General features: G+C 45.5%; 19 non-coding genes and 3 pseudogenes across 19 annotated transcripts; all 22 read right to left on the reverse strand.

Moving 5' to 3' along the window:
* Positions 1-8: 8 nt before the first annotated feature.
* Positions 9-199, reverse strand: LOC141235286 (U2 spliceosomal RNA). The gene has a single exon (XR_012301136.1). It is a non-coding gene; the product is annotated as a U2 spliceosomal RNA (small nuclear RNA).
* Positions 200-1314: 1115 nt separating this feature from the next.
* LOC141235324 (U2 spliceosomal RNA) lies at positions 1315-1499 on the reverse strand. Its single transcript, XR_012301171.1, has one exon. It is a non-coding gene; the product is annotated as a U2 spliceosomal RNA (small nuclear RNA).
* A 794-nt stretch (positions 1500-2293) lies between these two features.
* LOC141234851 (U2 spliceosomal RNA) lies at positions 2294-2385 on the reverse strand (annotated as a pseudogene).
* Positions 2386-3500: 1115 nt separating this feature from the next.
* Positions 3501-3691, reverse strand: LOC141235152 (U2 spliceosomal RNA). Its single transcript, XR_012301007.1, has one exon. It is a non-coding gene; the product is annotated as a U2 spliceosomal RNA (small nuclear RNA).
* Positions 3692-4803: 1112 nt separating this feature from the next.
* LOC141235309 (U2 spliceosomal RNA) lies at positions 4804-4996 on the reverse strand. Its single transcript, XR_012301158.1, has one exon. It is a non-coding gene; the product is annotated as a U2 spliceosomal RNA (small nuclear RNA).
* A 470-nt stretch (positions 4997-5466) lies between these two features.
* LOC141234846 (U2 spliceosomal RNA) lies at positions 5467-5605 on the reverse strand (annotated as a pseudogene).
* A 1115-nt stretch (positions 5606-6720) lies between these two features.
* On the reverse strand, positions 6721-6905 carry LOC141235325 (U2 spliceosomal RNA). Its single transcript, XR_012301172.1, has one exon. It is a non-coding gene; the product is annotated as a U2 spliceosomal RNA (small nuclear RNA).
* Positions 6906-7699: 794 nt separating this feature from the next.
* On the reverse strand, positions 7700-7791 carry LOC141234852 (U2 spliceosomal RNA; annotated as a pseudogene).
* A 1115-nt stretch (positions 7792-8906) lies between these two features.
* On the reverse strand, positions 8907-9097 carry LOC141235153 (U2 spliceosomal RNA). The gene has a single exon (XR_012301008.1). It is a non-coding gene; the product is annotated as a U2 spliceosomal RNA (small nuclear RNA).
* A 1115-nt stretch (positions 9098-10212) lies between these two features.
* On the reverse strand, positions 10213-10403 carry LOC141235154 (U2 spliceosomal RNA). Its single transcript, XR_012301009.1, has one exon. It is a non-coding gene; the product is annotated as a U2 spliceosomal RNA (small nuclear RNA).
* A 1115-nt stretch (positions 10404-11518) lies between these two features.
* On the reverse strand, positions 11519-11708 carry LOC141235231 (U2 spliceosomal RNA). The gene has a single exon (XR_012301084.1). It is a non-coding gene; the product is annotated as a U2 spliceosomal RNA (small nuclear RNA).
* A 1115-nt stretch (positions 11709-12823) lies between these two features.
* On the reverse strand, positions 12824-13014 carry LOC141235156 (U2 spliceosomal RNA). The gene has a single exon (XR_012301011.1). It is a non-coding gene; the product is annotated as a U2 spliceosomal RNA (small nuclear RNA).
* A 1115-nt stretch (positions 13015-14129) lies between these two features.
* Positions 14130-14320, reverse strand: LOC141235157 (U2 spliceosomal RNA). Its single transcript, XR_012301012.1, has one exon. It is a non-coding gene; the product is annotated as a U2 spliceosomal RNA (small nuclear RNA).
* Positions 14321-15435: 1115 nt separating this feature from the next.
* On the reverse strand, positions 15436-15626 carry LOC141235158 (U2 spliceosomal RNA). Its single transcript, XR_012301013.1, has one exon. It is a non-coding gene; the product is annotated as a U2 spliceosomal RNA (small nuclear RNA).
* A 1115-nt stretch (positions 15627-16741) lies between these two features.
* On the reverse strand, positions 16742-16932 carry LOC141235159 (U2 spliceosomal RNA). Its single transcript, XR_012301015.1, has one exon. It is a non-coding gene; the product is annotated as a U2 spliceosomal RNA (small nuclear RNA).
* A 1115-nt stretch (positions 16933-18047) lies between these two features.
* On the reverse strand, positions 18048-18238 carry LOC141235160 (U2 spliceosomal RNA). The gene has a single exon (XR_012301016.1). It is a non-coding gene; the product is annotated as a U2 spliceosomal RNA (small nuclear RNA).
* A 1115-nt stretch (positions 18239-19353) lies between these two features.
* Positions 19354-19544, reverse strand: LOC141235161 (U2 spliceosomal RNA). The gene has a single exon (XR_012301017.1). It is a non-coding gene; the product is annotated as a U2 spliceosomal RNA (small nuclear RNA).
* A 1115-nt stretch (positions 19545-20659) lies between these two features.
* Positions 20660-20850, reverse strand: LOC141235162 (U2 spliceosomal RNA). Its single transcript, XR_012301018.1, has one exon. It is a non-coding gene; the product is annotated as a U2 spliceosomal RNA (small nuclear RNA).
* Positions 20851-21965: 1115 nt separating this feature from the next.
* LOC141235163 (U2 spliceosomal RNA) lies at positions 21966-22156 on the reverse strand. Its single transcript, XR_012301019.1, has one exon. It is a non-coding gene; the product is annotated as a U2 spliceosomal RNA (small nuclear RNA).
* A 1115-nt stretch (positions 22157-23271) lies between these two features.
* Positions 23272-23462, reverse strand: LOC141235165 (U2 spliceosomal RNA). Its single transcript, XR_012301020.1, has one exon. It is a non-coding gene; the product is annotated as a U2 spliceosomal RNA (small nuclear RNA).
* Positions 23463-24577: 1115 nt separating this feature from the next.
* Positions 24578-24768, reverse strand: LOC141235241 (U2 spliceosomal RNA). The gene has a single exon (XR_012301094.1). It is a non-coding gene; the product is annotated as a U2 spliceosomal RNA (small nuclear RNA).
* Positions 24769-25883: 1115 nt separating this feature from the next.
* LOC141235285 (U2 spliceosomal RNA) lies at positions 25884-26074 on the reverse strand. The gene has a single exon (XR_012301135.1). It is a non-coding gene; the product is annotated as a U2 spliceosomal RNA (small nuclear RNA).
* Between the last annotated feature and the right edge of the window lie 1118 nt (positions 26075-27192).

The raw sequence follows: 27192 nt of genomic DNA on the forward strand, positions 1-27192 counted from the left end.
CATTAAAGAAGGGGTGCACCGGTCCTGGAGATACTGCAATACCAGGTCAATGCGTGGAGTGGACAGAGCAAGCTCTTTTTCCATCTCCCTGTTCTAAAAATCCATTTAATATATGGTCCGCAGATAGGGGACGTATCAGATATTAAATTGATAAGAACAGATACTACACTTGATCTTAGCCAAAAGGCCGAGAAGCGATAACCAGAATTGGTTTCAAACTACGGAGCCACCCAAGGATCCTGAAAAGTCCATTTGTGGAGATGAGCTCCTGGACTCCCGTTAAGAAGACATGTTGTCAACCTCTAGATCCCTTACATGCCTGCACTTTTCGGCTTGCTGCTGCTGCAATCCACGCGTTTTAGATCTGCATAACTCCACCTCTTTAAACACAGCACCTTCACCCCCTGCTGTTCCCACCCGCCTCAACACCGTTGGAAGGGAGGAGAACCAATTAAGGCGGGGGGTGGGGTGGAACGAGCAGCTGTCTACCCTTAGCAGGAGGGCTCCTGATTACATACCTCTCCTGCTGCTGCTGCTGCTGGCTGTCCAGCTGCAGACTGAAGGTGGCTGCTGCTGTGCACAGGTATATAAAGGCTCAGAGCCTATTATGACATGCGCAGCCAGCGTTCCATTGCCACATTCCATCTACTGCAGGCAGGATACCTGGCTGGCTGAATGTCGCTGAGAAGCTCACAGAGACCGCCATAAGCAACAGTTTAACAGAATGCCACAGACTAATCAACCAAACTTTTTGGGTTGGGTTCTCTTTTATAGTCTGCAGGCATTAAATGAAAGAAGTCAGTGTTCCAGCAGAAGGAGACAACGTTTCAGAAAAGGCATTGTAGCAAACCAAAAAAGAAATTTTAAGCGCAGCAGAGTAACCAGCGCACATACCTGTTAGCTCAGGTGAGTTTAAAAGGCTGCTGTTGATAACAAGGGCATTTGCTAAATAGATGGTGTGTGTGCAACAATATACTGAAAGGTCAATTATATTGTGCAGCTTATCTCACCACCTGTAGTTATTTAGGTGAAAGCTCCAAAATGCTTGCCTAATATGTCTGTTTATCCAAAAGGAAGTAAAAAGGGAGAGCTAGAAAGATAGCATTGCATCACATTACATGGCAATGCAATGCACAGTTGCTGAAGTTGAACCAAAATGAGCTTGTAATCTGGCTTCTGCAACTTTGAACATGAAAAATCCAATGAGGAGAAGAAAAGCAAAGCTAAAGAGTCCATCCCAAAATCCGACAAACAAGCAAAATGAACAAAAAACATTGAATTCAATTCTTTCTGATTTTAGAAACTGCATTAAAGAAGGGGTGCACCGGTCCTGGAGATACTGCAATACCAGGTCAATGCGTGGAGTGGACAGAGCAAGCTCTTTTTCCATCTCCCTGTTCTAAAAATCCATTTAATATATGGTCCCCAGATAGGGGACGTATCAGATATTAAACTGATAAGAACAGATTTTTTTTTTTTTATCGAAAGCCCGAATTCGTGTACAAAACCCGAGTGCGCTTAAAAAAGTGACAAGTGCCACAAAAAAAAGTGCACTAGGATGCTGGTCTTCTTGAAACCTTCTCCAAAAGGAGAAGGGTCCCCCAAACCATTCCCCGTCCCTCCGTGCCAGAAGGCCACAGCGAGGCACAGGGACAAATAGCCACCTCCAGCCGGAGCCAGAGGCGACCCAATCTTACCCTCAATACCTGCCCGAGTTCTCACCCGAGCAAGGCACTGGGAGCCAAAGACTGTGCTCCCCTCCCGGAAGAGGGGAGCCAACAACGCTCTCCTCCCGAAAGAGGAGAGCCAGGGGGGTTCAGGGGGGAGCGGAACCTGATGGCCACACACTCCCCCCCTAGACCTGCCAAGAGAGGAACCCGTAAGGGAACCGCATCCCGACAAAATCCTAGTAAGGACGTGGACACACGTGAAAAAGTGGACACACAGTGACAAAAAAAAATTAAATAAATAGTGAAGGTTTCACAGTATAATACTGCCCGGACCTTCGACCGGGAATTGAAAAATTCCCCATCCTAAGGCCAGAAGGCCCGGAATAAGGGTGTGTGTGAAGAAAGAAATATTGAAGTGCTAGTGCAAATGTGCCATAAACTCAAGTGGGGTTCCCAATCCCAGTGAGTTAAGGCACCCCAGGGTCACCACTCCTGGGGCACTTCACACTTCGGGCTTTCGATCTTCCCCGGCCCAATGGCGTCGATCCTGGGGGGCCATGCTTTCCACCAGATGACTATATTAGCCACCTGGCGTACTAACAAGCGCCTAAACCCCAGTGTGCATAATGTATCAATCTACTAGGGCGGCAAACATCCAAAACCGCCTTTTCGAAAGATACTACACTTGATCTTAGCCAAAAGGCCGAGAAGCGATAACCAGAATTGGTTTCAAACTACGGAGCCACCCAAGGATCCTGAAAAGTCCATTTGTGGAGATGAGCTCCTGGACTCCCGTTAAGAAGACATGTTGTCAACCTCTAGATCCCTTACATGCCTGCACTTTTCGGCTTGCTGCTGCTGCAATCCACGCGTTTTAGATCTGCATAACTCCACCTCTTTAAACACAGCACCTTCACCCCCTGCTGTTCCCACCCGCCTCAACACCGTTGGAAGGGAGGAGAACCAATTAAGGCGGGGGGTGGGGTGGAACGAGCAGCTGTCTACCCTTAGCAGGAGGGCTCCTGATTACATACCTCTCCTGCTGCTGCTGCTGCTGGCTGTCCAGCAGCAGACTGAAGGTGGCTGCTGCTGTGCACAGGTATATAAAGGCTCAGAGCCTATTATGACACGCGCAGCCAGCGCTCCATTGCCACATTCCATCTACTGCAGGCAGGATACCTGGCTGGCTGAATGTCGCTGAGAAGCTCACAGAGACCGCCATAAGCAACAGTTTAACAGAATGCCACAGACTAATCAACCAAACTTTTTGGGTTGGGTTCTCTTTTATAGTCTGCAGGCATTAAATGAAAGAAGTCAGTGTTCCAGCAGAAGGAGACAACGTTTCAGAAAAGGCATTGTAGCAAACCAAAAAAGAAATTTTAAGCGCAGCAGAGTAACCAGCGCACATACCTGTTAGCTCAGGTGAGTTTAAAAGGCTGCTGTTGATAACAAGGGCATTTGCTAAATAGATGGTGTGTGTGCAACAATATACTGAAAGGTCAATTATATTGTGCAGCTTATCTCACCACCTGTAGTTATTTAGGTGAAAGCTCCAAAATGCTTGCCTAATATGTCTGTTTATCCAAAAGGAAGTAAAAAGGGAGAGCTAGAAAGATAGCATTGCATCACATTACATGGCAATGCAATGCACAGTTGCTGAAGTTGAACCAAAATGAGCTTGTAATCTGGCTTCTGCAACTTTGAACATGAAAAATCCAATGAGGAGAAGAAAAGCAAAGCCAAAGAGTCCATCCCAAAATCCGACAAACAAGCAAAATGAACAAAAAACATTGAATTCAATTCTTTCTGTTTTTAGAAACTGCATTAAAGAAGGGGTGCACCGGTCCTGGAGATACTGCAATACCAGGTCAATGCGTGGAGTGGACAGAGCAAGCTCTTTTTCCATCTCCCTGTTCTAAAAATCCATTTAATATATGGTCCCCAGATAGGGGACGTATCAGATATTAAACTGATAAGAACAGATACTACACTTGATCTTAGCCAAAAGGCCGAGAAGCGATAACCAGAATTGGTTTCAAACTACGGAGCCACCCAAGGATCCTGAAAAGTCCATTTGTGGAGATGAGCTCCTGGACTCCCATTAAGAAGACATGTTGTCAACCTCTAGATCCCTTACATGCCTGCACTTTTCGGCTTGCTGCTGCTGCAATCCACGCGTTTTAGATCTGCATAACTCCACCTCTTTAAACACAGCACCTTCACCCCCTGCTGTTCCCACCCGCCTCAACACCGTTGGAAGGGAGGAGAACCAATTAAGGCGGGGGGTGGGGTGGAACGAGCAGCTGTCTACCCTTAGCAGGAGGGCTCCTGATTACATACCTCTCCTGCTGCTGCTGCTGGCTGTCCAGCAGCAGACTGAAGGTGGCTGCTGCTGTGCACAGGTATATAAAGGCTCAGAGCCTATTATGACACGCGCAGCCAGCGTTCCATTGCCACATTCCATCTACTGCAGGCTGGATACCTGGTTGGCTGAATGTCGCTGAGAAGCTCACAGAGACCGCCATAAGCAACAGTTTAACAGAATGCCACAGACTAATCAACCAAACTTTTTGGGTTGGGTTCTCTTTTATAGTCTGCAGGCATTAAATGAAAGAAGTCAGTGTTCCAGCAGAAGGAGACAACGTTTCAGAAAAGGCATTGTAGCAAACCAAAAAAGAAATTTTAAGCGCAGCAGAGTAACCAGCGCACATACCTGTTAGCTCAGGTGAGTTTAAAAGGCTGCTGTTGATAACAAGGGCATTTGCTAAATAGATGGTGTGTGTGCAACAATATACTGAAAGGTCAATTATATTGTGCAGCTTATCTCACCACCTGTAGTTATTTAGGTGAAAGCTCCAAAATGCTTGCCTAATATGTCTGTTTATCCAAAAGGAAGTAAAAAGGGAGAGCTAGAAAGATAGCATTGCATCACATTACATGGCAATGCAATGCACAGTTGCTGAAGTTGAACCAAAATGAGCTTGTAATCTGGCTTCTGCAACTTTGAACATGAAAAATCCAATGAGGAGAAGAAAAGCAAAGCCAAAGAGTCCATCCCAAAATCCGACAAACAAGCAAAATGAACAAAAAACATTGAATTCAATTCTTTCTGATTTTAGAAACTGCATTAAAGAAGGGGTGCACCGGTCCTGGAGATACTGCAATACCAGGTCAATGCGTGGAGTGGACAGAGCAAGCTCTTTTTCCATCTCCCTGTTCTAAAAATCCATTTAATATATGGTCCCCAGATAGGGGACGTATCAGATATTAAACTGATAAGAACAGATTTTTTGATTGAATATATCTTTTATTAGCACAAAAAATAAGTTAACAGACAGTGTACAGTGCCGCAGCCCAGTACACCCAGAATTCTACATCATATTTACATAGCATGAGGATACGACGCACTAACTAGACACATCACACCCCTATGCTACACAAAACACTCAATCTGAAAGAAAAAGCATGTCAATCAATACAGTACGACGAACCGTGATAAGGGATGGGGATTGGGAAAAAGGGGATGGGGAGGGGAAAATCACAGGCCCGAAGCTTTATTGAAAGACAAGACACATAAGGGGAGAGGGGGAGGAGGGGTTTAGTCCTCATCCTCGTCCTCCGGACCGTCCTCGATGGAATAGTCTCTGAGCAGGCTGTGGATCAGCCTGCGGCAGTCCTGGATGGACATCCTCTCCCTCCTCAAGATGAGCCGGTTCCTGGCGACCCAAACGGCATCCTTGAAGCAGTTCATAAGGCGCCAAGCCTCCTGGATGGCTCCGACGGTATGAACCCCAGGGAAGAGTCCATAAAGCACAGAATGGTGCGATAGGCTCGCCCTGGGGACAGAGTTCCTCAGGTCGTCCTCAAGGGCAGTCAACAGGCGCTGTGCAAATCAGATACTACACTTGATCTTAGCCAAAAGGCCGAGAAGCGATAACCAGAATTGGTTTCAAACTACGGAGCCACCCAAGGATCCTGAAAAGTCCATTTGTGGAGATGAGCTCCTGGACTCCCGTTAAGAAGACATGTTGTCAACCTCTAGATCCCTTACATGCCTGCACTTTTCGGCTTGCTGCTGCTGCAATCCACGCGTTTTAGATCTGCATAACTCCACCTCTTTAAACACAGCACCTTCACCCCCTGCTGTTCCCACCCGCCTCAACACCGTTGGAAGGGAGGAGAACCAATTAAGGCGGGGGGTGGGGTGGAACGAGCAGCTGTCTACCCTTAGCAGGAGGGCTCCTGATTACATACCTCTCCTGCTGCTGCTGCTGCTGGCTGTCCAGCAGCAGACTGAAGGTGGCTGCTGCTGTGCACAGGTATATAAAGGCTCAGAGCCTATTATGACACGCGCAGCCAGCGTTCCATTGCCACATTCCATCTACTGCAGGCAGGATACCTGGCTGGCTGAATGTCGCTGAGAAGCTCACAGAGACCGCCATAAGCAACAGTTTAACAGAATGCCACAGACTAATCAACCAAACTTTTTGGGTTGGGTTCTCTTTTATAGTCTGCAGGCATTAAATGAAAGAAGTCAGTGTTCCAGCAGAAGGAGACAACGTTTCAGAAAAGGCATTGTAGCAAACCAAAAAAGAAATTTTAAGCGCAGCAGAGTAACCAGCGCACATACCTGTTAGCTCAGGTGAGTTTAAAAGGCTGCTGTTGATAACAAGGGCATTTGCTAAATAGATGGTGTGTGTGCAACAATATACTGAAAGGTCAATTATATTGTGCAGCTTATCTCACCACCTGTAGTTATTTAGGTGAAAGCTCCAAAATGCTTGCCTAATATGTCTGTTTATCCAAAAGGAAGTAAAAAGGGAGAGCTAGAAAGATAGCATTGCATCACATTACATGGCAATGCAATGCACAGTTGCTGAAGTTGAACCAAAATGAGCTTGTAATCTGGCTTCTGCAACTTTGAACATGAAAAATCCAATGAGGAGAAGAAAAGCAAAGCCGAAGAGTCCATCCCAAAATCCGACAAACAAGCAAAATGAACAAAAAACATTGAATTCAATTCTTTCTGATTTTAGAAACTGCATTAAAGAAGGGGTGCACCGGTCCTGGAGATACTGCAATACCAGGTCAATGCGTGGAGTGGACAGAGCAAGCTCTTTTTCCATCTCCCTGTTCTAAAAATCCATTTAATATATGGTCCCCAGATAGGGGACGTATCAGATATTAAACTGATAAGAACAGATTTTTTTTTTTTTATCGAAAGCCCGAATTCGTGTACAAAACCCGAGTGCGCTTAAAAAAGTGACAAGTGCCACAAAAAAAAGTGCACTAGGATGCTGGTCTTCTTGAAACCTTCTCCAAAAGGAGAAGGGTCCCCCAAACCATTCCCCGTCCCTCCGTGCCAGAAGGCCACAGCGAGGCACAGGGACAAATAGCCACCTCCAGCCGGAGCCAGAGGCGACCCAATCTTACCCTCAATACCTGCCCGAGTTCTCACCCGAGCAAGGCACTGGGAGCCAAAGACTGTGCTCCCCTCCCGGAAGAGGGGAGCCAACAACGCTCTCCTCCCGAAAGAGGAGAGCCAGGGGGGTTCAGGGGGGAGCGGAACCTGATGGCCACACACTCCCCCCCTAGACCTGCCAAGAGAGGAACCCGTAAGGGAACCGCATCCCGACAAAATCCTAGTAAGGACGTGGACACACGTGAAAAAGTGGACACACAGTGACAAAAAAATATTAAATAAATAGTGAAGGTTTCACAGTATAATACTGCCCGGACCTTCGACCGGGAATTGAAAAATTCCCCATCCTAAGGCCAGAAGGCCCGGAATAAGGGTGTGTGTGAAGAAAGAAATATTGAAGTGCTAGTGCAAATGTGCCATAAACTCAAGTGGGGTTCCCAATCCCAGTGAGTTAAGGCACCCCAGGGTCACCACTCCTGGGGCACTTCACACTTCGGGCTTTCGATCTTCCCCGGCCCAATGGCGTCGATCCTGGGGGGCCATGCTTTCCACCAGATGACTATATTAGCCACCTGGCGTACTAACAAGCGCCTAAACCCCAGTGTGCATAATGTATCAATCTACTAGGGCGGCAAACATCCAAAACCGCCTTTTCGAAAGATACTACACTTGATCTTAGCCAAAAGGCCGAGAAGCGATAACCAGAATTGGTTTCAAACTACGGAGCCACCCAAGGATCCTGAAAAGTCCATTTGTGGAGATGAGCTCCTGGACTCCCGTTAAGAAGACATGTTGTCAACCTCTAGATCCCTTACATGCCTGCACTTTTCGGCTTGCTGCTGCTGCAATCCACGCGTTTTAGATCTGCATAACTCCACCTCTTTAAACACAGCACCTTCACCCCCTGCTGTTCCCACCCGCCTCAACACCGTTGGAAGGGAGGAGAACCAATTAAGGCGGGGGGTGGGGTGGAACGAGCAGCTGTCTACCCTTAGCAGGAGGGCTCCTGATTACATACCTCTCCTGCTGCTGCTGCTGCTGGCTGTCCAGCAGCAGACTGAAGGTGGCTGCTGCTGTGCACAGGTATATAAAGGCTCAGAGCCTATTATGACACGCGCAGCCAGCGTTCCATTGCCACATTCCATCTACTGCAGGCAGGATACCTGGCTGGCTGAATGTCGCTGAGAAGCTCACAGAGACCGCCATAAGCAACAGTTTAACAGAATGCCACAGACTAATCAACCAAACTTTTTGGGTTGGGTTCTCTTTTATAGTCTGCAGGCATTAAATGAAAGAAGTCAGTGTTCCAGCAGAAGGAGACAACGTTTCAGAAAAGGCATTGTAGCAAACCAAAAAAGAAATTTTAAGCGCAGCAGAGTAACCAGCGCACATACCTGTTAGCTCAGGTGAGTTTAAAAGGCTGCTGTTGATAACAAGGGCATTTGCTAAATAGATGGTGTGTGTGCAACAATATACTGAAAGGTCAATTATATTGTGCAGCTTATCTCACCACCTGTAGTTATTTAGGTGAAAGCTCCAAAATGCTTGCCTAATATGTCTGTTTATCCAAAAGGAAGTAAAAAGGGAGAGCTAGAAAGATAGCATTGCATCACATTACATGGCAATGCAATGCACAGTTGCTGAAGTTGAACCAAAATGAGCTTGTAATCTGGCTTCTGCAACTTTGAACATGAAAAATCCAATGAGGAGAAGAAAAGCAAAGCCAAAGAGTCCATCCCAAAATCCGACAAACAAGCAAAATGAACAAAAAACATTGAATTCAATTCTTTCTGATTTTAGAAACTGCATTAAAGAAGGGGTGCACCGGTCCTGGAGATACTGCAATACCAGGTCAATGCGTGGAGTGGACAGAGCAAGCTCTTTTTCCATCTCCCTGTTCTAAAAATCCATTTAATATATGGTCCCCAGATAGGGGACGTATCAGATATTAAACTGATAAGAACAGATACTACACTTGATCTTAGCCAAAAGGCCGAGAAGCGATAACCAGAATTGGTTTCAAACTACGGAGCCACCCAAGGATCCTGAAAAGTCCATTTGTGGAGATGAGCTCCTGGACTCCCGTTAAGAAGACATGTTGTCAACCTCTAGATCCCTTACATGCCTGCACTTTTCGGCTTGCTGCTGCTGCAATCCACGCGTTTTAGATCTGCATAACTCCACCTCTTTAAACACAGCACCTTCACCCCCTGCTGTTCCCACCCGCCTCAACACCGTTGGAAGGGAGGAGAACCAATTAAGGCGGGGGGTGGGGTGGAACGAGCAGCTGTCTACCCTTAGCAGGAGGGCTCCTGATTACATACCTCTACTGCTGCTGCTGCTGCTGGCGGTCCAGCAGCAGACTGAAGGTGGCTGCTGCTGTGCACAGGTATATAAAGGCTCAGAGCCTATTATGACACGCGCAGCCAGCGTTCCATTGCCACATTCCATCTACTGCAGGCAGGATACCTGGCTGGCTGAATGTCGCTGAGAAGCTCACAGAGACCGCCATAAGCAACAGTTTAACAGAATGCCACAGACTAATCAACCAAACTTTTTGGGTTGGGTTCTCTTTTATAGTCTGCAGGCATTAAATGAAAGAAGTCAGTGTTCCAGCAGAAGGAGACAACGTTTCAGAAAAGGCATTGTAGCAAACCAAAAAAGAAATTTTAAGCGCAGCAGAGTAACCAGCGCACATACCTGTTAGCTCAGGTGAGTTTAAAAGGCTGCTGTTGATAACAAGGGCATTTGCTAAATAGATGGTGTGTGTGCAACAATATACTGAAAGGTCAATTATATTGTGCAGCTTATCTCACCACCTGTAGTTATTTAGGTGAAAGCTCCAAAATGCTTGCCTAATATGTCTGTTTATCCAAAAGGAAGTAAAAAGGGAGAGCTAGAAAGATAGCATTGCATCACATTACATGGCAATGCAATGCACAGTTGCTGAAGTTGAACCAAAATGAGCTTGTAATCTGGCTTCTGCAACTTTGAACATGAAAAATCCAATGAGGAGAAGAAAAGCAAAGCCAAAGAGTCCATCCCAAAATCCGACAAACAAGCAAAATGAACAAAAAACATTGAATTCAATTCTTTCTGATTTTAGAAACTGCATTAAAGAAGGGGTGCACCGGTCCTGGAGATACTGCAATACCAGGTCAATGCGTGGAGTGGACAGAGCAAGCTCTTTTTCCATCTCCCTGTTCTAAAAATCCATTTAATATATGGTCCCCAGATAGGGGACGTATCAGATATTAAACTGATAAGAACAGATACTACACTTGATCTTAGCCAAAAGGCCGAGAAGCGATAACCAGAATTGGTTTCAAACTACGGAGCCACCCAAGGATCCTGAAAAGTCCATTTGTGGAGATGAGCTCCTGGACTCCCGTTAAGAAGACATGTTGTCAACCTCTAGATCCCTTACATGCCTGCACTTTTCGGCTTGCTGCTGCTGCAATCCACGCGTTTTAGATCTGCATAACTCCACCTCTTTAAACACAGCACCTTCACCCCCTGCTGTTCCCACCCGCCTCAACACCGTTGGAAGGGAGGAGAACCAATTTAGGCGGGGGGTGGGGTGGAACGAGCAGCTGTCTACCCTTAGCAGGAGGGCTCCTGATTACATACCTCTCCTGCTGCTGCTGCTGCTGGCTGTCCAGCAGCAGACTGAAGGTGGCTGCTGCTGTGCACAGGTATATAAAGGCTCAGAGCCTATTATGACACGCGCAGCCAGCGTTCCATTGCCACATTCCATCTACTGCAGGCAGGATACCTGGCTGGCTGAATGTCGCTGAGAAGCTCACAGAGACCGCCATAAGCAACAGTTTAACAGAATGCCACAGACTAATCAACCAAACTTTTTGGGTTGGGTTCTCTTTTATAGTCTGCAGGCATTAAATGAAAGAAGTCAGTGTTCCAGCAGAAGGAGACAACGTTTCAGAAAAGGCATTGTAGCAAACCAAAAAAGAAATTTTAAGCGCAGCAGAGTAACCAGCGCACATACCTGTTAGCTCAGGTGAGTTTAAAAGGCTGCTGTTGATAACAAGGGCATTTGCTAAATAGATGGTGCGTGTGCAACAATATACTGAAAGGTCAATTATATTGTGCAGCTTATCTCACCACCTGTAGTTATTTAGGTGAAAGCTCCAAAATGCTTGCCTAATATGTCTGTTTATCCAAAAGGAAGTAAAAAGGGAGAGCTAGAAAGATAGCATTGCATCACATTACATGGCAATGCAATGCACAGTTGCTGAAGTTGAACCAAAATGAGCTTGTAATCTGGCTTCTGCAACTTTGAACATGAAAAATCCAATGAGGAGAAGAAAAGCAAAGCCAAAGAGTCCATCCCAAAATCCGACAAACAAGCAAAATGAACAAAAAACATTGAATTCAATTCTTTCTGATTTTAGAAACTGCATTAAAGAAGGGGTGCACCGGTCCTGGAGATACTGCAATACCAGGTCAATGCGTGGAGTGGACAGAGCAAGCTCTTTTTCATCTCCCTGTTCTAAAAATCCATTTAATATATGGTCCCCAGATAGGGGACGTATCAGATATTAAACTGATAAGAACAGATACTACACTTGATCTTAGCCAAAAGGCCGAGAAGCGATAACCAGAATTGGTTTCAAACTACGGAGCCACCCAAGGATCCTGAAAAGTCCATTTGTGGAGATGAGCTCCTGGACTCCCGTTAAGAAGACATGTTGTCAACCTCTAGATCCCTTACATGCCTGCACTTTTCGGCTTGCTGCTGCTGCAATCCACGCGTTTTAGATCTGCATAACTCCACCTCTTTAAACACAGCACCTTCACCCCCTGCTGTTCCCACCCGCCTCAACACCGTTGGAAGGGAGGAGAACCAATTAAGGCGGGGGGTGGGGTGGAACGAGCAGCTGTCTACCCTTAGCAGGAGGGCTCCTGATTACATACCTCTCCTGCTGCTGCTGCTGCTGGCTGTCCAGCAGCAGACTGAAGGTGGCTGCTGCTGTGCACAGGTATATAAAGGCTCAGAGCCTATTATGACACGCGCAGCCAGCGTTCCATTGCCACATTCCATCTACTGCAGGCAGGATACCTGGCTGGCTGAATGTCGCTGAGAAGCTCACAGAGACCGCCATAAGCAACAGTTTAACAGAATGCCACAGACTAATCAACCAAACTTTTTGGGTTGGGTTCTCTTTTATAGTCTGCAGGCATTAAATGAAAGAAGTCAGTGTTCCAGCAGAAGGAGACAACGTTTCAGAAAAGGCATTGTAGCAAACCAAAAAAGAAATTTTAAGCGCAGCAGAGTAACCAGCGCACATACCTGTTAGCTCAGGTGAGTTTAAAAGGCTGCTGTTGATAACAAGGGCATTTGCTAAATAGATGGTGTGTGTGCAACAATATACTGAAAGGTCAATTATATTGTGCAGCTTATCTCACCACCTGTAGTTATTTAGGTGAAAGCTCCAAAATGCTTGCCTAATATGTCTGTTTATCCAAAAGGAAGTAAAAAGGGAGAGCTAGAAAGATAGCATTGCATCACATTACATGGCAATGCAATGCACAGTTGCTGAAGTTGAACCAAAATGAGCTTGTAATCTGGCTTCTGCAACTTTGAACATGAAAAATCCAATGAGGAGAAGAAAAACAAAGCCAAAGAGTCCATCCCAAAATCCGACAAACAAGCAAAATGAACAAAAAACATTGAATTCAATTCTTTCTGATTTTAGAAACTGCATTAAAGAAGGGGTGCACCGGTCCTGGAGATACTGCAATACCAGGTCAATGCGTGGAGTGGACAGAGCAAGCTCTTTTTCCATCTCCCTGTTCTAAAAATCCATTTAATATATGGTCCCCAGATAGGGGACGTATCAGATATTAAACTGATAAGAACAGATACTACACTTGATCTTAGCCAAAAGGCCGAGAAGCGATAACCAGAATTGGTTTCAAACTACGGAGCCACCCAAGGATCCTGAAAAGTCCATTTGTGGAGATGAGCTCCTGGACTCCCGTTAAGAAGACATGTTGTCAACCTCTAGATCCCTTACATGCCTGCACTTTTCGGCTTGCTGCTGCTGCAATCCACGCGTTTTAGATCTGCATAACTCCACCTCTTTAAACACAGCACCTTCACCCCCTGCTGTTCCCACCCGCCTCAACACCGTTGGAAGGGAGGAGAACCAATTAAGGCGGGGGGTGGGGTGGAACGAGCAGCTGTCTACCCTTAGCAGGAGGGCTCCTGATTACATACCTCTCCTGCTGCTGCTGCTGCTGGCTGTCCAGCAGCAGACTGAAGGTGGCTGCTGCTGTGCACAGGTATATAAAGGCTCAGAGCCTATTATGACACGCGCAGCCAGAGTTCCATTGCCACATTCCATCTACTGCAGGCAGGATACCTGGCTGGCTGAATGTCGCTGAGAAGCTCACAGAGACCGCCATAAGCAACAGTTTAACAGAATGCCACAGACTAATCAACCAAACTTTTTGGGTTGGGTTCTCTTTTATAGTCTGCAGGGATTAAATGAAAGAAGTCAGTGTTCCAGCAGAAGGAGACAACGTTTCAGAAAAGGCATTGTAGCAAACCAAAAAAGAAATTTTAAGCGCAGCAGAGTAACCAGCGCACATACCTGTTAGCTCAGGTGAGTTTAAAAGGCTGCTGTTGATAACAAGGGCATTTGCTAAATAGATGGTGTGTGTGCAACAATATACTGAAAGGTCAATTATATTGTGCAGCTTATCTCACCACCTGTAGTTATTTAGGTGAAAGCTCCAAAATGCTTGCCTAATATGTCTGTTTATCCAAAAGGAAGTAAAAAGGGAGAGCTAGAAAGATAGCATTGCATCACATTACATGGCAATGCAATGCACAGTTGCTGAAGTTGAACCAAAATGAGCTTGTAATCTGGCTTCTGCAACTTTGAACATGAAAAATCCAATGAGGAGAAGAAAAGCAAAGCCAAAGAGTCCATCCCAAAATCCGACAAACAAGCAAAATGAACAAAAAACATTGAATTCATTTCTTTCTGATTTTAGAAACTGCATTAAAGAAGGGGTGCACCGGTCCTGGAGATACTGCAATACCAGGTCAATGCGTGGAGTGGACAGAGCAAGCTCTTTTTCCATCTCCCTGTTCTAAAAATCCATTTAATATATGGTCCCCAGATAGGGGACGTATCAGATATTAAACTGATAAGAACAGATACTACACTTGATCTTAGCCAAAAGGCCGAGAAGCGATAACCAGAATTGGTTTCAAACTACGGAGCCACCCAAGGATCCTGAAAAGTCCATTTGTGGAGATGAGCTCCTGGACTCCCGTTAAGAAGACATGTTGTCAACCTCTAGATCCCTTACATGCCTGCACTTTTCGGCTTGCTGCTGCTGCAATCCACGCGTTTTAGATCTGCATAACTCCACCTCTTTAAACACAGCACCTTCACCCCCTGCTGTTCCCACCCGCCTCAACACCGTTGGAAGGGAGGAGAACCAATTAAGGCGGGGGGTGGGGTGGAACGAGCAGCTGTCTACCCTTAGCAGGAGGGCTCCTGATTACATACCTCTCCTGCTGCTGCTGCTGCTGGCTGTCCAGCAGCAGACTGAAGGTGGCTGCTGCTGTGCACAGGTATATAAAGGCTCAGAGCCTATTATGACACGCGCAGCCAGCGTTCCATTGCCACATTCCATCTACTGCAGGCAGGATACCTGGCTGGCTGAATGTCGCTGAGAAGCTCACAGAGACCGCCATAAGCAACAGTTTAACAGAATGCCACAGACTAATCAACCAAACTTTTTGGGTTGGGTTCTCTTTTATAGTCTGCAGGCATTAAATGAAAGAAGTCAGTGTTCCAGCAGAAGGAGACAACGTTTCAGAAAAGGCATTGTAGCAAACCAAAAAAGAAATTTTAAGCGCAGCAGAGTAACCAGCGCACATACCTGTTAGCTCAGGTGAGTTTAAAAGGCTGCTGTTGATAACAAGGGCATTTGCTAAATAGATGGTGTGTGTGCAACAATATACTGAAAGGTCAATTATATTGTGCAGCTTATCTCACCACCTGTAGTTATTTAGGTGAAAGCTCCAAAATGCTTGCCTAATATGTCTGTTTATCCAAAAGGAAGTAAAAAGGGAGAGCTAGAAAGATAGCATTGCATCACATTACATGGCAATGCAATGCACAGTTGCTGAAGTTGAACCAAAATGAGCTTGTAATCTGGCTTCTGCAACTTTGAACATGAAAAATCCAATGAGGAGAAGAAAAGCAAAGCCAAAGAGTCCATCCCCAAATCCGACAAACAAGCAAAATGAACAAAAAACATTGAATTCAATTCTTTCTGATTTTAGAAACTGCATTAAAGAAGGGGTGCACCGGTCCTGGAGATACTGCAATACCAGGTCAATGCGTGGAGTGGACAGAGCAAGCTCTTTTTCCATCTCCCTGTTCTAAAAATCCATTTAATATATGGTCCCCAGATAGGGGACGTATCAGATATTAAACTGATAAGAACAGATACTACACTTGATCTTAGCCAAAAGGCCGAGAAGCGATAACCAGAATTGGTTTCAAACTACGGAGCCACTCAAGGATCCTGAAAAGTCCATTTGTGGAGATGAGCTCCTGGACTCCCGTTAAGAAGACATGTTGTCAACCTCTAAATCCCTTACATGCCTGCACTTTTCGGCTTGCTGCTGCTGCAATCCACGCGCTTTAGATCTGCATAACTCCACCTCTTTAAACACAGCACCTTCACCCCCTGCTGTTCCCACCCGCCTCAACACCGTTGGAAGGGAGGAGAACCAATTAAGGCGGGGGGTGGGGTGGAACGAGCAGCTGTCTACCCTTAGCAGGAGGGCTCCTGATTACATACCTCTCCTGCTGCTGCTGCTGCTGGCTGTCCAGCAGCAGACTGAAGGTGGCTGCTGCTGTGCACAGGTATATAAAGGCTCAGAGCCTATTATGACACGCGCAGCCAGCGTTCCATTGCCACATTCCATCTACTGCAGGCAGGATACCTGGCTGGCTGAATGTCGCTGAGAAGCTCACAGAGACCGCCATAAGCAACAGTTTAACAGAATGCCACAGACTAATCAACCAAACTTTTTGGGTTGGGTTCTCTTTTATAGTCTGCAGGCATTAAATGAAAGAAGTCAGTGTTCCAGCAGAAGGAGACAACGTTTCAGAAAAGGCATTGTAGCAAACCAAAAAAGAAATTTTAAGCGCAGCAGAGTAACCAGCGCACATACCTGTTAGCTCAGGTGAGTTTAAAAGGCTGCTGTTGATAACAAGGGCATTTGCTAAATAGATGGTGTGTGTGCAACAATATACTGAAAGGTCAATTATATTGTGCAGCTTATCTCACCACCTGTAGTTATTTAGGTGAAAGCTCCAAAATGCTTGCCTAATATGTCTGTTTATCCAAAAGGAAGTAAAAAGGGAGAGCTAGAAAGATAGCATTGCATCACATTACATGGCAATGCAATGCACAGTTGCTGAAGTTGAACCAAAATGAGCTTGTAATCTGGCTTCTGCAACTTTGAACATGAAAAATCCAATGAGGAGAAGAAAAGCAAAGCCAAAGAGTCCATCCCAAAATCCGACAAACAAGCAAAATGAACAAAAAACATTGAATTCAATTCTTTCTGATTTTAGAAACTGCATTAAAGAAGGGGTGCACCGGTCCTGGAGATACTGCAATACCAGGTCAATGCGTGGAGTGGACAGAGCAAGCTCTTTTTCCATCTCCCTGTTCTAAAAATCCATTTAATATATGGTCCCCAGATAGGGGACGTATCAGATATTAAACTGATAAGAACAGATACTACACTTGATCTTAGCCAAAAGGCCGAGAAGCGATAACCAGAATTGGTTTCAAACTACGGAGCCACCCAAGGATCCTGAAAAGTCCATTTGTGGAGATGAGCTCCTGGACTCCCGTTAAGAAGACATGTTGTCAACCTTTAGATCCCTTACATGCCTGCACTTTTCGGCTTGCTGCTGCTGCAATCCACGCGTTTTAGATCTGCATAACTCCACCTCTTTAAACACAGCACCTTCACCCCCTGCTGTTCCCACCCACCTCAACACCGTTGGAAGGGAGGAGAACCAATTAAGGCGGGGGGTGGGGTGGAACGAGCAGCTGTCTACCCTTAGCAGGAGGGCTCCTGATTACATACCTCTCCTGCTGCTGCTGCTGCTGGCTGTCCAGCAGCAGACTGAAGGTGGCTGCTGCTGTGCACAGGTATATAAAGGCTCAGAGCCTATTATGACACGCGCAGCCAGCGTTCCATTGCCACATTCCATCTACTGCAGGCAGGATACCTGGCTGGCTGAATGTCGCTGAGAAGCTCACAGAGACCGCCATAAGCAACAGTTTAACAGAATGCCACAGACTAATCAACCAAACTTTTTGGGTTGGGTTCTCTTTTATAGTCTGCAGGCATTAAATGAAAGAAGTCAGTGTTCCAGCAGAAGGAGACAACGTTTCAGAAAAGGCATTATAGCAAACCAAAAAAGAAATTTTAAGCGCAGCAGAGTAACCAGCGCACATACCTGTTAGCTCAGGTGAGTTTAAAAGGCTGCTGTTGATAACAAGGGCATTTGCTAAATAGATGGTGTGTGTGCAACAATATACTGAAAGGTCAATTATATTGTGCAGCTTATCTCACCACCTGTAGTTATTTAGGTGAAAGCTCCAAAATGCTTGCCTAATATGTCTGTTTATCCAAAAGGAAGTAAAAAGGGAGAGCTAGAAAGATAGCATTGCATCACATTACATGGCAATGCAATGCACAGTTGCTGAAGTTGAACCAAAATGAGCTTGTAATCTGGCTTCTGCAACTTTGAACATGAAAAATCCAATGAGGAGAAGAAAAGCAAAGCCAAAGAGTCCATCCCAAAATCCGACAAACAAGCAAAATGAACAAAAAACATTGAATTCAATTCTTTCTGATTTTAGAAACTGCATTAAAGAAGGGGTGCACCGGTCCTGGAGATACTGCAATACCAGGTCAATGCGTGGAGTGGACAGAGCAAGCTCTTTTTCCATCTCCCTGTTCTAAAAATCCATTTAATATATGGTCCCCAGATAGGGGACGTATCAGATATTAAACTGATAAGAACAGATACTACACTTGATCTTAGCCAAAAGGCCGAGAAGCGATAACCAGAATTGGTTTCAAACTACGGAGCCACCCAAGGATCCTGAAAAGTCCATTTGTGGAGATGAGCTCCTGGACTCCCGTTAAGAAGACATGTTGTCAACCTCTAGATCCCTTACATGCCTGCACTTTTCGGCTTGCTGCTGCTGCAATCCACGCGTTTTAGATCTGCATAACTCCACCTCTTTAAACACTGCACCTTCACCCCCTGCTGTTCCCACCCGCCTCAACACCGTTGGAAGGGAGGAGAACCAATTAAGGCGGGGGGTGGGGTGGAACGAGCAGCTGTCTACCCTTAGCAGGAGGGCTCCTGATTACATACCTCTCCTGCTGCTGCTGCTGCTGGCTGTCCAGCAGCAGACTGAAGGTGGCTGCTGCTGTGCACAGGTATATAAAGGCTCAGAGCCTATTATGACACGCGCAGCCAGCGTTCCATTGCCACATTCCATCTACTGCAGGCAGGATACCTGGCTGGCTGAATGTCGCTGAGAAGCTCACAGAGACCGCCATAAGCAACAGTTTAACAGAATGCCACAGACTAATCAACCAAACTTTTTGGGTTGGGTTCTCTTTTATAGTCTGCAGGCATTAAATGAAAGAAGTCAGTGTTCCAGCAGAAGGAGACAACGTTTCAGAAAAGGCATTGTAGCAAACCAAAAAAGAAATTTTAAGCGCAGCAGAGTAACCAGCGCACATACCTGTTAGCTCAGGTGAGTTTAAAAGGCTGCTGTTGATAACAAGGGCATTTGCTAAATAGATGGTGTGTGTGCAACAATATACTGAAAGGTCAATTATATTGTGCAGCTTATCTCACCACCTGTAGTTATTTAGGTGAAAGCTCCAAAATGCTTGCCTAATATGTCTGTTTATCCAAAAGGAAGTAAAAAGGGAGAGCTAGAAAGATAGCATTGCATCACATTACATGGCAATGCAATGCACAGTTGCTGAAGTTGAACCAAAATGAGCTTGTAATCTGGCTTCTGCAACTTTGAACATGAAAAATCCAATGAGGAGAAGAAAAGCAAAGCCAAAGAGTCCATCCCAAAATCCGACAAACAAGCAAAATGAACAAAAAACATTGAATTCAATTCTTTCTGATTTTAGAAACTGCATTAAAGAAGGGGTGCACCGGTCCTGGAGATACTGCAATACCAGGTCAATGCGTGGAGTGGACAGAGCAAGCTCTTTTTCCATCTCCCTGTTCTAAAAATCCATTTAATATATGGTCCCCAGATAGGGGACGTATCAGATATTAAACTGATAAGAACAGATACTACACTTGATCTTAGCCAAAAGGCCGAGAAGCGATAACCAGAATTGGTTTCAAACTACGGAGCCACCCAAGGATCCTGAAAAGTCCATTTGTGGAGATGAGCTCCTGGACTCCCGTTAAGAAGACATGTTGTCAACCTCTAGATCCCTTACATGCCTGCACTTTTCGGCTTGCTGCTGCTGCAATCCACGCGTTTTAGATCTGCATAACTCCACCTCTTTAAACACAGCACCTTCACCCCCTGCTGTTCCCACCCGCCTCAACACCGTTGGAAGGGAGGAGAACCAATTAAGGCGGGGGGTGGGGTGGAACGAGCAGCTGTCTACCCTTCGCAGGAGGGCTCCTGATTACATACCTCTCCTGCTGCTGCTGCTGCTGGCTGTCCAGCAGCAGACTGAAGGTGGCTGCTGCTGTGCACAGGTATATAAAGGCTCAGAGCCTATTATGACACGCGCAGCCAGCGTTCCATTGCCACATTCCATCTACTGCAGGCAGGATACCTGGCTGGCTGAATGTCGCTGAGAAGCTCACAGAGACCGCCATAAGCAACAGTTTAACAGAATGCCACAGACTAATCAACCAAACTTTTTGGGTTGGGTTCTCTTTTATAGTCTGCAGGCATTAAATGAAAGAAGTCAGTGTTCCAGCAGAAGGAGACAACGTTTCAGAAAAGGCATTGTAGCAAACCAAAAAAGAAATTTTAAGCGCAGCAGAGTAACCAGCGCACATACCTGTTAGCTCAGGTGAGTTTAAAAGGCTGCTGTTGATAACAAGGGCATTTGCTAAATAGATGGTGTGTGTGCAACAATATACTGAAAGGTCAATTATATTGTGCAGCTTATCTCACCACCTGTAGTTATTTAGGTGAAAGCTCCAAAATGCTTGCCTAATATGTCTGTTTATCCAAAAGGAAGTAAAAAGGGAGAGCTAGAAAGATAGCATTGCATCACATTACATGGCAATGCAATGCACAGTTGCTGAAGTTGAACCAAAATGAGCTTGTAATCTGGCTTCTGCAACTTTGAACATGAAAAATCCAATGAGGAGAAGAAAAGCAAAGCCAAAGAGTCCATCCCCAAATCCGACAAACAAGCAAAATGAACAAAAAACATTGAATTCAATTCTTTCTGATTTTAGAAACTGCATTAAAGAAGGGGTGCACCGGTCCTGGAGATACTGCAATACCAGGTCAATGCGTGGAGTGGACAGAGCAAGCTCTTTTTCCATCTCCCTGTTCTAAAAATCCATTTAATATATGGTCCCCAGATAGGGGACGTATCAGATATTAAACTGATAAGAACAGATACTACACTTGATCTTAGCCAAAAGGCCGAGAAGCGATAACCAGAATTGGTTTCAAACTACGGAGCCACTCAAGGATCCTGAAAAGTCCATTTGTGGAGATGAGCTCCTGGACTCCCGTTAAGAAGACATGTTGTCAACCTCTAAATCCCTTACATGCCTGCACTTTTCGGCTTGCTGCTGCTGCAATCCACGCGCTTTAGATCTGCATAACTCCACCTCTTTAAACACAGCACCTTCACCCCCTGCTGTTCCCACCCGCCTCAACACCGTTGGAAGGGAGGAGAACCAATTAAGGCGGGGGGTGGGGTGGAACGAGCAGCTGTCTACCCTTAGCAGGAGGGCTCCTGATTACATACCTCTCCTGCTGCTGCTGCTGCTGGCTGTCCAGCAGCAGACTGAAGGTGGCTGCTGCTGTGCACAGGTATATAAAGGCTCAGAGCCTATTATGACACGCGCAGCCAGCGTTCCATTGCCACATTCCATCTACTGCAGGCAGGATACCTGGCTGGCTGAATGTCGCTGAGAAGCTCACAGAGACCGCCATAAGCAACAGTTTAACAGAATGCCACAGACTAATCAACCAAACTTTTTGGGTTGGGTTCTCTTTTATAGTCTGCAGGCATTAAATGAAAGAAGTCAGTGTTCCAGCAGAAGGAGACAACGTTTCAGAAAAGGCATTGTAGCAAACCAAAAAAGAAATTTTAAGCGCAGCAGAGTAACCAGCGCACATACCTGTTAGCTCAGGTGAGTTTAAAAGGCTGCTGTTGATAACAAGGGCATTTGCTAAATAGATGGTGTGTGTGCAACAATATACTGAAAGGTCAATTATATTGTGCAGCTTATCTCACCACCTGTAGTTATTTAGGTGAAAGCTCCAAAATGCTTGCCTAATATGTCTGTTTATCCAAAAGGAAGTAAAAAGGGAGAGCTAGAAAGATAGCATTGCATCACATTACATGGCAATGCAATGCACAGTTGCTGAAGTTGAACCAAAATGAGCTTGTAATCTGGCTTCTGCAACTTTGAACATGAAAAATCCAATGAGGAGAAGAAAAGCAAAGCCAAAGAGTCCATCCCAAAATCCGACAAACAAGCAAAATGAACAAAAAACATTGAATTCAATTCTTTCTGATTTTAGAAACTGCATTAAAGAAGGGGTGCACCGGTCCTGGAGATACTGCAATACCAGGTCAATGCGTGGAGTGGACAGAGCAAGCTCTTTTTCCATCTCCCTGTTCTAAAAATCCATTTAATATATGGTCCCCAGATAGGGGACGTATCAGATATTAAACTGATAAGAACAGATACTACACTTGATCTTAGCCAAAAGGCCGAGAAGCGATAACCAGAATTGGTTTCAAACTACGGAGCCACCCAAGGATCCTGAAAAGTCCATTTGTGGAGATGAGCTCCTGGACTCCCGTTAAGAAGACATGTTGTCAACCTTTAGATCCCTTACATGCCTGCACTTTTCGGCTTGCTGCTGCTGCAATCCACGCGTTTTAGATCTGCATAACTCCACCTCTTTAAACACAGCACCTTCACCCCCTGCTGTTCCCACCCACCTCAACACCGTTGGAAGGGAGGAGAACCAATTAAGGCGGGGGGTGGGGTGGAACGAGCAGCTGTCTACCCTTAGCAGGAGGGCTCCTGATTACATACCTCTCCTGCTGCTGCTGCTGCTGGCTGTCCAGCAGCAGACTGAAGGTGGCTGCTGCTGTGCACAGGTATATAAAGGCTCAGAGCCTATTATGACACGCGCAGCCAGCGTTCCATTGCCACATTCCATCTACTGCAGGCAGGATACCTGGCTGGCTGAATGTCGCTGAGGAGCTCACAGAGACCGCCATAAGCAACAGTTTAACAGAATGCCACAGACTAATCAACCAAACTTTTTGGGTTGGGTTCTCTTTTATAGTCTGCAGGCATTAAATGAAAGAAGTCAGTGTTCCAGCAGAAGGAGACAACGTTTCAGGAAAGGCATTATAGCAAACCAAAAAAGAAATTTTAAGCGCAGCAGAGTAACCAGCGCACATACCTGTTAGCTCAGGTGAGTTTAAAAGGCTGCTGTTGATAACAAGGGCATTTGCTAAATAGATGGTGTGTGTGCAACAATATACTGAAAGGTCAATTATATTGTGCAGCTTATCTCACCACCTGTAGTTATTTAGGTGAAAGCTCCAAAATGCTTGCCTAATATGTCTGTTTATCCAAAAGGAAGTAAAAAGGGAGAGCTAGAAAGATAGCATTGCATCACATTACATGGCAATGCAATGCACAGTTGCTGAAGTTGAACCAAAATGAGCTTGTAATCTGGCTTCTGCAACTTTGAACATGAAAAATCCAATGAGGAGAAGAAAAGCAAAGCCAAAGAGTCCATCCCAAAATCCGACAAACAAGCAAAATGAACAAAAAACATTGAATTCAATTCTTTCTGATTTTAGAAACTGCATTAAAGAAGGGGTGCACCGGTCCTGGAGATACTGCAATACCAGGTCAATGCGTGGAGTGGACAGAGCAAGCTCTTTTTCCATCTCCCTGTTCTAAAAATCCATTTAATATATGGTCCCCAGATAGGGGACGTATCAGATATTAAACTGATAAGAACAGATACTACACTTGATCTTAGCCAAAAGGCCGAGAAGCGATAACCAGAATTGGTTTCAAACTACGGAGCCACCCAAGGATCCTGAAAAGTCCATTTGTGGAGATGAGCTCCTGGACTCCCGTTAAGAAGACATGTTGTCAACCTCTAGATCCCTTACATGCCTGCACTTTTCGGCTTGCTGCTGCTGCAATCCACGCGTTTTAGATCTGCATAACTCCACCTCTTTAAACACTGCACCTTCACCCCCTGCTGTTCCCACCCGCCTCAACACCGTTGGAAGGGAGGAGAACCAATTAAGGCGGGGGGTGGGGTGGAACGAGCAGCTGTCTACCCTTAGCAGGAGGGCTCCTGATTACATACCTCTCCTGCTGCTGCTGCTGCTGGCTGTCCAGCAGCAGACTGAAGGTGGCTGCTGCTGTGCACAGGTATATAAAGGCTCAGAGCCTATTATGACACGCGCAGCCAGCGTTCCATTGCCACATTCCATCTACTGCAGGCAGGATACCTGGCTGGCTGAATGTCGCTGAGAAGCTCACAGAGACCGCCATAAGCAACAGTTTAACAGAATGCCACAGACTAATCAACCAAACTTTTTGGGTTGGGTTCTCTTTTATAGTCTGCAGGCATTAAATGAAAGAAGTCAGTGTTCCAGCAGAAGGAGACAACGTTTCAGAAAAGGCATTGTAGCAAACCAAAAAAGAAATTTTAAGCGCAGCAGAGTAACCAGCGCACATACCTGTTAGCTCAGGTGAGTTTAAAAGGCTGCTGTTGATAACAAGGGCATTTGCTAAATAGATGGTGTGTGTGCAACAATATACTGAAAGGTCAATTATATTGTGCAGCTTATCTCACCACCTGTAGTTATTTAGGTGAAAGCTCCAAAATGCTTGCCTAATATGTCTGTTTATCCAAAAGGAAGTAAAAAGGGAGAGCTAGAAAGATAGCATTGCATCACATTACATGGCAATGCAATGCACAGTTGCTGAAGTTGAACCAAAATGAGCTTGTAATCTGGCTTCTGCAACTTTGAACATGAAAAATCCAATGAGGAGAAGAAAAGCAAAGCCAAAGAGTCCATCCCAAAATCCGACAAACAAGCAAAATGAACAAAAAACATTGAATTCAATTCTTTCTGATTTTAGAAACTGCATTAAAGAAGGGGTGCACCGGTCCTGGAGATACTGCAATACCCGGTCAATGCGTGGAGTGGACAGAGCAAGCTCTTTTTCCATCTCCCTGTTCTAAAAATCCATTTAATATATGGTCCCCAGATAGGGGACGTATCAGATATTAAACTGATAAGAACAGATACTACACTTGATCTTAGCCAAAAGGCCGAGAAGCGATAACCAGAATTGGTTTCAAACTACGGAGCCACCCAAGGATCCTGAAAAGTCCATTTGTGGAGATGAGCTCCTGGACTCCCGTTAAGAAGACATGTTGTCAACCTCTAGATCCCTTACATGCCTGCACTTTTCGGCTTGCTGCTGCTGCAATCCACGCGTTTTAGATCTGCATAACTCCACCTCTTTAAACACAGCACCTTCACCCCCTGCTGTTCCCACCCGCCTCAACACCGTTGGAAGGGAGGAGAACCAATTAAGGTGGGGGGTGGGGTGGAACGAGCAGCTGTCTACCCTTAGCAGGAGGGCTCCTGATTACATACCTCTCCTGCTGCTGCTGCTCCTGGCTGTCCAGCAGCAGACTGAAGGTGGCTGCTGCTGTGCACAGGTATATAAAGGCTCAGAGCCTATTATGACACGCGCAGCCAGCGTTCCATTGCCACATTCCATCTACTGCAGGCAGGATACCTGGCTGGCTGAATGTCGCTGAGAAGCTCACAGAGACCGCCATAAGCAACAGTTTAACAGAATGCCACAGACTAATCAACCAAACTTTTTGGGTTGGGTTCTCTTTTATAGTCTGCAGGCATTAAATGAAAGAAGTCAGTGTTCCAGCAGAAGGAGACAACGTTTCAGAAAAGGCATTGTAGCAAACCAAAAAAGAAATTTTAAGCGCAGCAGAGTAACCAGCGCACATACCTGTTAGCTCAGGTGAGTTTAAAAGGCTGCTGTTGATAACAAGGGCATTTGCTAAATAGATGGTGTGTGTGCAACAATATACTGAAAGGTCAATTATATTGTGCAGCTTATCTCACCACCTGTAGTTATTTAGGTGAAAGCTCCAAAATGCTTGCCTAATATGTCTGTTTATCCAAAAGGAAGTAAAAAGGGAGAGCTAGAAAGATAGCATTGCATCACATTACATGGCAATGCAATGCACAGTTGCTGAAGTTGAACCAAAATGAGCTTGTAATCTGGCTTCTGCAACTTTGAACATGAAAAATCCAATGAGGAGAAGAAAAGCAAAGCCAAAGAGTCCATCCCAAAATCCGACAAACAAGCAAAATGAACAAAAAACATTGAATTCAATTCTTTCTGATTTTAGAAACTGCATTAAAGAAGGGGTGCATCGGTCCTGGAGATACTGCAATACCAGGTCAATGCGTGGAGTGGACAGAGCAAGCTCTTTTTCCATCTCCCTGTTCTAAAAATCCATTTAATATATGGTCTCCAGATAGGGGAAGTATCAGATATTAAACTGATAAGAACAGATACTACACTTGATCTTAGCCAAAAGGCCGAGAAGCGATAACCAGAATTGGTTTCAAACTACGGAGCCACCCAAGGATCCTGAAAAGTCCATTTGTGGAGATGAGCTCCTGGACTCCCGTTAAGAAGACATGTTGTCAACCTCTAGATCCCTTACATGCCTGCACTTTTCGGCTTGCTGCTGCTGCAATCCACGCGTTTTAGATCTGCATAACTCCACCTCTTTAAACACAGCACCTTCACCCCCTGCTGTTCCCACCCGCCTCAACACCGTTGGAAGGGAGGAGAACCAATTAAGGCGGGGGGTGGGGTGGAACGAGCAGCTGTCTACCCTTAGCAGGAGGGCTCCTGATTACATACCTCTCCTGCTGCTGCTGCTGCTGGCTGTCCAGCAGCAGACTGAAGGTGGCTGCTGCTGTGCACAGGTATATAAAGGCTCAGAGCCTATTATGACACGCGCAGCCAGCGTTCCATTGCCACATTCCATCTACTGCAGGCAGGATACCTGGCTGGCTGAATGTCGCTGAGAAGCTCACAGAGACCGCCATAAGCAACAGTTTAACAGAATGCCACAGACTAATCAACCAAACTTTTTGGGTTGGGTTCTCTTTTATAGTCTGCAGGCATTAAATGAAAGAAGTCAGTGTTCCAGCAGAAGGAGACAACGTTTCAGAAAAGGCATTGTAGCAAACCAAAAAAGAAATTTTAAGCGCAGCAGAGTAACCAGCGCACATACCTGTTAGCTCAGGTGAGTTTAAAAGGCTGCTGTTGATAACAAGGGCATTTGCTAAATAGATGGTGTGTGTGCAACAATATACTGAAAGGTCAATTATATTGTGCAGCTTATCTCACCACCTGTAGTTATTTAGGTGAAAGCTCCAAAATGCTTGCCTAATATGTCTGTTTATCCAAAAGGAAGTAAAAAGGGAGAGCTAGAAAGATAGCATTGCATCACATTACATGGCAATGCAATGCACAGTTGCTGAAGTTGAACCAAAATGAGCTTGTAATCTGGCTTCTGCAACTTTGAACATGAAAAATCCAATGAGGAGAAGAAAAACAAAGCCAAAGAGTCCATCCCAAAATCCGACAAACAAGCAAAATGAACAAAAAACATTGAATTCAATTCTTTCTGATTTTAGAAACTGCATTAAAGAAG

This window comes from Phyllobates terribilis, unplaced genomic scaffold (assembly GCF_046119375.1).
Source record: "Phyllobates terribilis strain yellow unplaced genomic scaffold, ASM4611937v1 Scaffold_650__1_contigs__length_881393, whole genome shotgun sequence".
Lineage (NCBI taxonomy): Eukaryota > Metazoa > Chordata > Amphibia > Anura > Dendrobatidae > Phyllobates > Phyllobates terribilis.